Source organism: Tinamus guttatus, unplaced genomic scaffold (genome assembly GCF_059628265.1).
Source record: "Tinamus guttatus ecotype Peru unplaced genomic scaffold, ASM5962826v1 Tinamus_guttatus_pri_ptg000043l, whole genome shotgun sequence".
NCBI classification, from domain to species: domain Eukaryota; kingdom Metazoa; phylum Chordata; class Aves; order Tinamiformes; family Tinamidae; genus Tinamus; species Tinamus guttatus.
Genome location: NW_028288577.1, coordinates 1,930,707 through 1,939,824, shown reverse-complemented (window position 1 = coordinate 1,939,824; position 9,118 = coordinate 1,930,707). Strand labels below are relative to the sequence as shown.

Here is a 9,118-nt window from a genome sequence, read left to right as displayed (position 1 = left end):
TGTAATTAGAAATTTCTAAGGTTGTAATACTGTATTTATAGAGTATTAAACATAGAAATTTTCATTTTTTTATGTGGACAAGGTTGTTCAGACTATATGAAATGCCCACTTCTTCTGAAGTTTATAGAAATTTTTGGCAATCAGCTTCATATAGTAATTGTAGCATTTTAACAACATGGAGCTAAATCAGGCCTGGGGAGGACTTCAGTCACCTATTTCATGTGTAAATTAACTTTAGGTAGAATTCTGAAGCCAATTCCTACTGGATTTTTCCATACTACTTGTAGACACTAAGGAATAATACTAGATAAAATTTATCAGGAGTGGTCTCCGTACGTGATGCTAGGTAGATAATGCTACTGTTTCAGTAATGCGGTACGGGCTGTAGCTTCCAGGTAAGGTCTGTCCCCTGCTGCAGGATTGCAGCACGTTTGTGTTAACTGGGATTGGCAGTTTTGTGGGGTGAAGGCAGCGAGTTGGAGTGGGGTGAGAAATGCTGCATTTCTGTGGATGTTCCCAGTATGGTAAAAGGGCTCCCGGAAGCCAGTGCTCCGGAGAGCTGTGCTCAAAAGCGAGAGCAGGGCCTTGTGCTTGGCACTTCAGTGTAAAACCTGCCCTCTGCTTCAGAGCTGCTTTCTGATTAATTACTTTTAGAAATCATGATCCTTAATTCCTAAGCACAGTAATACATACCTAGAAAAACAGCAGCTTTTGGGCTGTACACTCTCTTTTTTGTGTGTTTGTATCGTTTTTTTTCTCTAATGTAATGATTGGTGGCCCAGTTATGTCAGTACTATAACATTTATAAAAATACTATTATAGCTGGGCTTTGAGAACCCTGACAATCATCTTATGTAGCTTGGTTCTGGACATCTGCTCTGCCCTGTGATCCAGCTCATTAGCAGAATGTAGCAGCTCGCAGAGCGGGAGGGTATCGTGTCTGCACATGCAGCTCCCACCCAAACTGAGTGGGGGAATGAAAACCCTTTGAAAATGTGTGTATAAGATACTGCACTGCAGGAACTGGCCCAGGATTGAAGCATTGTAAGAGTTTGATCTGTGTGGATTTTTTGTTTAGTTAGTTAAGATTCATCATTTTCTATTTGTTGTCTTTTAAAGTAATAAATATGCAATAACTTATATATATATATATATTTAGAATAGCCTTACTGTGATCATTTACATTGTCTGAAATCCTTTTTATTATGCCTTAAAAGCCACTGTTCGGATTGTCTCCTCCACTCAGTAAACCTTCTCCCTATTTTTGTAGTAGACTTGTGCAAAAAAACTGTGATCAATGAATTATGGAATATAAAAAGCCTTGGACTGTTGACAGCAAGTACCTGCAGCACCTACTTCTAAACTGGGGCCAACAACTAACTGTATTTTGAGTCTGTTCATGTTGGCAGATCCTGTATTTGTAAGAGTTTCTATAGTTTTGTACTGCCCTTCTCTAAACAGACTTTTGCAACCGTGGCACTCTGATCCTTAGGGTCTTTTTCCGTGATAAGCAGGTTAATATTTCCTTTAATCCTAGCAGATTAAAATTCCAGCTTGCCTGCTGTATTTCTGTTAGGTTCCGTTAAGCTCTAGGTTTTAAGGTCAAGTGTAACCCTACTCAGAGCTGCAAAGCAGCCCCTGAGCGCGTGAGACCTTGTCCTGCTGCGCGGTGCCGCAGGAGGCCGCCAGAGCCCGGCCGCTCCGCGCTGCGCGTCCAGGGCTCCCGGCGGCTCCGGCGGGATGCAGGAGCTGCAATGCAGACATGGCTTTGGAGCAGATGTTTGCCAGTTGCAGAGGAGTTTTGTCCTGGTCCCGGGCCTCAGTAAACTGGGCTGTGGATCGATGGCTGGTGCAGTGCCTAGTTCTGATAGACGGAGCACTGTTGCAGGCAAGATGCGCAGCAGTCTGTGGATAGCGTTTTGTGACTTTGCTGTCAGGTGTCTTAGTAGTTTTGCAAGGCAAGAAAGGGTACCTAGGAACATTTTCTGTTTTTATTTTTATTATTTGTGTATTTGTTTCTGTTTTGTTGTCTTTTTTTGTCTGACCAAAAATAGCAGTGTTGACAGTAGAAAAAAAATCACTTAATATATAAAAGGACCTCTCACTCTATATGAAATACTTGATGGTTCTGCTTCAGAATGTCCAGGAAAAAGTATCCCCATTTTACAGATGAAGAAGCAAAAGCAGGATCAGGCTGATTAGCTTCACCAGAAGGCCACTGACCTCAGTTATAGATAAGTCAGGAGTGCTGAGTGGCCGAGATGTTTAAGGATTTCTTTAAGTGCCACTTAAAACTCTCTAACGCAGCACTAAAGTGTTAAGACAGTATCTCCATGAGTGGTTTAATGCTTTCCCCCTCTTTCAATATTGCAGTGGTAGTGGAATAGGAAAAAATAGCCCCAGGCAGTCATTCCTTATCCAATGGAAAGGCTTTTATAGTCTAAATTATACAAGCCAAAGCTGATGTCCAGCACTGATGGTATCAACTGAAGTTTTACTGAAACTATAGAGGAAGAAGAAAAACCCTTGCCATATTGTTATTGGCCCTAAAAAAGAGGATATTTGCAAACGGAGTGAAAAATGCTGCTTAGCTGCTAAATTGAAAGCTACGCTGTCATGTAGCTTAGACCCAGAATTCCAAATCATGTTTAAAATCAGTTTCCCAACAACTTAGCTCCATAAAAGTGTATTTGTGATGCTTGGTAAATTGTGCTTGCAGGGTTTGCAACCCAAATCCTATGATGGAGAATCAAATGTGAAAGGTGCAACTTGAAGCTTCAGTGAGAAAGTGGCTGGAACTTAATATATTTTATTTTTTCCAAGCTGATAGCACTAGAAAGCTTTCACTTCAAGAGCCAGATTAGCAAGTAATCTAGAGAAGAAATGTTGGGCTCTTTTAACATATACTGTTTGTTTTTCCACAGTGTAAAGTTGTGCTATTCCCTAGTGTTCCATGGCAACACTAGATTGATATCACTGTAATTCCAATTAACTGCCATTCTAAAGCAACTTTATAACAGAATATATATATATACACACACAAAAATGATCTTGAAGTGCTCCTGTGTAAATAAGATCTGTTTTCCATTAGCAAAACAAAAATTCTACTGTGCAATCACTTTCAGTAGGAAGAAAAAGCCTCTGTTACGCAGAGGATTTCTTTAAGGATGTGTAAATTTACTTTGCTGATGGTTTCAACTCTGGATACTTGTGGTTACCCGTTACGAGGAGTCTTGGTGATTTAAAGCTCAAGCAAATGTTCTCACCACTTCCTGCACAGGAGCTTGTCTAGGGCTGTTGAATACGGCTTCATTTAGCCCTGGTGAGATGGACTCAGCCTGATGCGTTAGCGCTTGCTCCTGGGCCTAAAGTAAGTCTTCAAAGCGTGGTTGCTCTCCGAACAGACAGCCCAAAGATCAAATGACATAAGAAACTGTCCTGTTAATTCATGTTATTGTTGTCGTTTCTAGATGGGTAACAGTAACTTGAATGTTCATTAGCAGGAAATTTAAGTTGTACATGATAGTAAGAGAACAGAACTGATAGTTCAGTAACAGAACTGATAGTAATGAGTGATACAAATATTTATTACTGTGTGTTAGTCTCCATATAATTAACATAGGGAACAGAGTATGGGCAGAGCATGATATATATTTTCTGTCAATTTTTGTGGGACAGGTATTAAATATAACTTTAAGAATGTTTTATACAGTGGTGAATTACTGCTTAGGTGTAAGACTGTCAAGGTCACCATTGAAAGAATCAATGGCCAGCAGTAGGGTGACACTGTTGGAGCCTCCCAGATGACATGTGCTGTCTCTCGTTACAGTGACTCCTGGTGCTAATCACAACCCCATGCTATATTTAAGGAGTTAGGTTGATCATAAGTGAAGTTTAGCAGGCAGCTAAGGACTGATCCTGCTGGATGCTGTAAGGGTGACCACGGCCTCCCTCCATTCCTGCCTTCTGCTGAGCTGGAATGGGGCTCTCCTGCTTGAACAGCTGCTGCCATTGACTCCAAGAGAGCCAAAATGACCTCGGTGCAAAGCAGGTAGGAGTAATTACCTTATGTTTAGTTAAAACTAAGTGTTTTTTTTGGCATTTAAAAAACACTGTATTAAAAAGTAACTGCTACTACTACTCTTTCCTATAACCCTCTAAGATTTCACTTCAGATTCTTGAGCCTGGGATTTTTGAAAGTGTTGTTTGAATCTGGGTGCTTCAAATTATAGTTGCAGGATGGACTGCAAAAAGAGCAGAGTTTTCACAGAGCAGATTGGCACTTGCTGAAAAACTGGATCATTTTAAGGCTTATCACTTTGGCTAATCAAAAACAGTGAGGCTGTTCCCTGGTCACTTATTAAGACTTTGCCCTTAAGCTTTTGGGCTGCACTTTTGCAGAGCGCTAGAACAAGGCCCTTCCTCAAGTCCTGTTGACATTGGATAGGATTTTGTCACTTGTCCGTCTTGTGTTGCCATGCGCATATGTCCAGGGTAGATGAATATGACTTTTGCATGGGAAAACAGCGTATGTTTTTATTGTTGCTCCCTGCCGCATCTTTGGCGTGTTACAGAGCAAGTGCAGCATGTACAAACTGCCTCTGGTCCAGAATTCCTGCGGCAGGTAGGGAAACTCAAGAAGGGAAGCTCAGGAAGGTTGAGCTTGCCCCCGTTTTACTGCTCCCCTGCCCCACGTTTCTATAAATAAGGTTATTTATAGGGTGCTAGAGGGGCGCCTGCCCCTTTAAGAGGACGCGCATCTGTTTGTTGTCCCCCCCACGCCGGCGGCGCGCGGCCGCTCCCATTGGCTGCCGCCGCCCCAGCTGTTGCCTGCGCGGGGCGGGGTGGGGGGGAAGCCGTGCGCGTGTCTGTGTGTGTGTGCGCGCGCTGGGGGCGGTCCCGCGCACTCCCATTGGCCACACAAAAATGGGCTGCGGCCGCCGGCAGCCAACCGCCGGCGTGTTGCTATGTGCCAGCGGCGGGCGATTGGCGGCGCGGGCTGCCCGTCAGCGCCCCCAGGGCTATAAGGGGCAGGGCGCCGGCGGGGAGGGGGAGGGCGCTGCGGGGCTGCGTGGTGCGCGTCGGCGGCCGCGCTCCGTCTGCGCTGGGGACGCGCTCGAGGCGGCCGCGCCGCGGACAGTGAGTCCCGCGGGGCCGGGGGGGGAACGGCCGCCGTGCTGCCGAGCCGAGGGGGTGGCGGGCGGGCGGCCCCCGCGACCTGCGCCACAGCGCGAGGTTCCCCCCCGCTCCGCGGCGGGGTGAGGCGGGGGCGCGTCTAACGGCTGCGCGGCAGCCGCTTCCCCTGAGGGGAGCCCAGGGGGCGAGTGCGGGCCCTCGGCCAGCGGCGGGACGCGCTGGGCGAGCGGCGGCCTTTTGTGTGCGGGGCGGCGGGCGGGGAGGGCAACAGGTCCAGGGTGCCGGGTGGGGGGCGGCTCGGGAGGCTCCCCCTTCCCCCGGGCGTGGATCGGGAGGAGGCCCCGCGGGTGCGGGGCTCTTTGTGCGCCGCGCCGTGGGGGCGGGGGCGGCTGGGTGCCGCACCAGGTAGCGAGAGGAGGAAGAAGAGGAGAGGAAGGTCCGACTTAACTCACCCTTGTGCTCCAGCAGCCTAACGGGAACAGACCCCTGGCGCTTCCCAGATCGCAGAGGCAGGGTGCCCAGGGACGGGCACGGCACTGCTGGGGGCAGCCAGGCCCCTCGAGAGGTTGCCAGCACAAGCAGGAGGCTGGCGCGGAGCAGGACGCGGTGCCCTGCGACGGGGCTATTTACTATTTACTAACACGGCTGCCCGGAGTCCCTGGAGGCCGGGCCCTTCCTGGCGGGGCTGCGGCTCTGCGCTTGGCGAGTGACATCAGTGCCTGGCGGGGCAAAAGGCGACTCGGGGCGCTGGGAGCGGTGTGTCAAGAAGAGCTCCTCCTCTGCGGGTGATATCCTGCATTAAAGGCAGGTAGTTGCCGCACATGGTGCGTGCAAGCCAGTCTGCTGCAGGGAGTAGGGATAACAGCTGCTCTGTTACTGCTGTTACCCTTGCTTAGGTGTGTGGCAGCTTCCTCCCCTCTAGAGAGCTGTGATGGGGTCCAGGGTGAGACTGCAAAATGCCGTGTGTTCTTCATCATGGACTTTTCCACATAAGTTATTGACATTGATCCAGAAAAGCCGGTGGGTTTTGAGATGACAGAAGTAGCTGTGGAGCAAGTTATAGGTCTAGAGCTTGGAATTTCAATGCTGATTTTTGGAGTCAAAAGGTTATTAGATGTTCTAGTTTAAAATGTAATTTTCATAATGAAAGAAGTTGAATCCCCCTCACTCAAATTTACAGGAGTGAGTCTGCCTTTCTCCTCCTACATGCTCCAGATAAGGATTTTCCACTAAAGCATTTGCTGTTACTTAAAGCTTAAACTGGATACCACAGAGAGGCCTTCACTAAATTAGGCACTTGTAAACAAGCAGATGCTGAGAGCGCTGTGCTCGTAATCCGTGAGCGGATCCTGCCTGAAGAGGACATACATCTCCTGGCATTTTCCTCTTGCAGAGCACTGCATTTATTTGGTTTAAGACCTCATCATGTTGGCATCTATGCCTCTGTTTTCTTTTAAACAATGTTTGCTATGCAGTCATAGTACTTCAATAGAGAATTAGCACTTTTTCCTTTCCCACTTCATTTCTGAAGCATTTTTGTCTCCTGCTGAAAGACCGTTTAAGACTGAGCATGTTGAAGCTAAAGTTGAGAATGCTGCAAGGAAAGTAGAGAGTTTTCTTTCCTCTGATGAAGATGTTAAAAGCTTCTATTTAGTATATGAATATATATATTTAACTCTTCTTGCAGGTATCTCTTTCTTGATAACAAGATCTGAGCAGTATGGGCAAAATGTCATTGTTGATTGAGCTCTGTGGTATCCTCTGCATCCATATTTTCTGGATCGGTGGTTTCCTTTCTTTGCTGTTTGGCGTGGGAAGTTGTGTCAGGGTAGTACTGAAGAGGATGGCATCCTACCTGTAAATCCACATTCCCTCAAAGGCTTCTTGACTCATGGATGCCAGACTACCTGTTGCTGAGAGAGAATTTAATTAAGGAACTGGTCGCTCTGGTGTAGATCCTGGCCTAGCAGTTTAGAAAGTGGGAGCTCCTTGAGCTATTGTGGTACTCCACAAGCATTGCAAGGATTGCAGAGGAGTAAAACCCCTTTATTTCTTGTTATTAAATCATAGCCTTGCCTTCAATCATGAGTGGAAGCCTCTTCAACAAGCACCAATAAAGCTGGGCATTCATTGTGCCTCACTCATTAGGTAGCAAGCCCCTATTTGCTTGAGCTTAAGCAAGGTCTGCATTAGGTGTCAACTAGGAAATACTAGAGCAATGGGATTTAGGAAGGCTCACAAAGTGGGAGCTTGCACGGAAAGAGTAGGAGTTCAGCTCTAACTGCTTTGAAGCTGACCAGCAAGGCTCAAGGTAGAATTTAATAGTGGAGTGTATTCATCACCTGAGAACCATATAAAAAAATACAGCTTCCCCTTTTCATCCCCTTGACAAAGCCCTGCAAGTTGACTCTTCAGGATGTTCCCTCTTCTTTGTTCCTGTTAATTCTGAGGTCTTGTCTTTTAAATCTAATCACAGTAACTTAAAGACTAAGGATAGGTTTCCTTTTCTTTCCAGAAGCCAAGACAATTCCATGGAAGAGATGGACTGCTCTGACTCCTAAGACTTTCTCAGCTCTTTAGAACACGTCTTTAGCTGGTAAAATAAGTGTATCTGCTGGTAGTGTGATGCCAATTGAGGATGTTTTGTAGCTTGACTTACTTGGTAGACCAGAAAATACAGTTTTTCTGATGTGCTGCTACTTAGGGGTGCTGGGTTATCCTGCATACTTTTTTTTTTCCCCCCTTTTTGTTCCTTATTTCTCAGAGTATGTCTCAAGATACTTGTCCTAACAATCTGTGAGCTGTTTGTTCTTGCATTCTGGTTTTGCGACCCTCTGCTCACTGCCCTTACCTGCCTGAAAAACTGAGAGCTTTGGAGAAAAAAAAACTGGGAGTTTGGAGCAGCTTCGTGTCCGGAAGTGCCATTGGACTGGCCGAGCCACCTAAAGCTGCAGGAAATAACATAATTAATAAGACTTAGTTCTCCCACGTCTTGCAACTGACAATCTCGAGTTGTTTGACAATGCTAATTAAAGCTAATCACACTCCTGTTTTTAGTAAATAGCTATTATCTCCACTTCACTCTTGCTTTAACAAATGACAGTGCCAGGCAATGTGAGTCACTGGAAGTTATGGGAATGCAGCCTATAAGAGGTGGCTTCCGTCCTCCTCTTCACAGGAGCTTGCATGTCCAACTTGAGATTTTTTGTTTTAACGTGCTATAACAGCTATTGGAGAGGTGTAAATGTGACATATTTTGGTGACTCTGGAAGCATACAGTTGTTGGAGCGTTTACTGTATTTGTGATTTGTACAGAATTAATTTCTCCAAATCAAGCAAAGGCTGTTAAAGGTTTCAAAAGCCTTTGAATTTGCCCTTCAGAGAACTTTTTGCTCCCCTAAGAGGGAATGCAGAGTGGTGTCAAAGCTGCATTCTCACTTCTCCAGTTTCACATTGGCAAAGACTCCATTATGAGGAGAAAAATGTAGTCTGATGTGACCTGGGCAGTGCATAGCTCAGCCGCAGGACTCTGGAAGCTTTAAATTTCACTGCTGAAATATTGCTAAAGGATGGCTCAGGCAATATGTTATTAAAAACAGATTGTCCAGCATCACAAAAAGATGGAGTTAATAATTAACTATGAGGAGAAAAAAAAAAAAAAAAAAGCCCTAATGAGAATCCCAGGAACTCCCAGCTGTAGCATGCGTCAGTAGGCACCAAGCTGCAAGAGGTGAGTCAGTGCACATACCTTGGCAGGAACGTGTGGGCCAGGGGGATCTCTAGGAGGAACTAATGGCAGAAGCTGGCACGGCAACCGCTGACTTCATCATCTCCAGCTACATTCAGTTATAGAAGATCTGTCATGTGAAAACTCAAACTGTAAATCTTCCCCTGACTTTATCCGTTTGACGTACGTGTTCCTGTACCTTTGATGGAAGTGAAAGCTAGAGGGATGACTGAATTGCCCTGGAAGTGCAGGGCC

At 46.1% G+C, this 9,118-nt stretch overlaps 1 protein-coding gene across 2 annotated transcripts in view; it reads left to right on the top strand.

Moving 5' to 3' along the window:
• The first annotated feature begins 5,066 nt into the window (after positions 1-5,066).
• The window catches only part of YPEL2 (yippee like 2), a 33,468-nt gene continuing 29,416 nt past the window's right edge, over positions 5,067-9,118 (top strand). The window contains exons 1-2 of one of the 2 annotated variants that reach the window (XM_088536195.1): positions 5,070-5,139; positions 7,652-7,732. The gene's annotated coding sequence lies outside the window, so the exon portion shown is untranslated. Of the gene's footprint in view, positions 5,140-7,651; positions 7,733-9,118 lie in introns of both variants that reach the window. The other variant, XM_088536202.1, reaches the window with a different exon arrangement.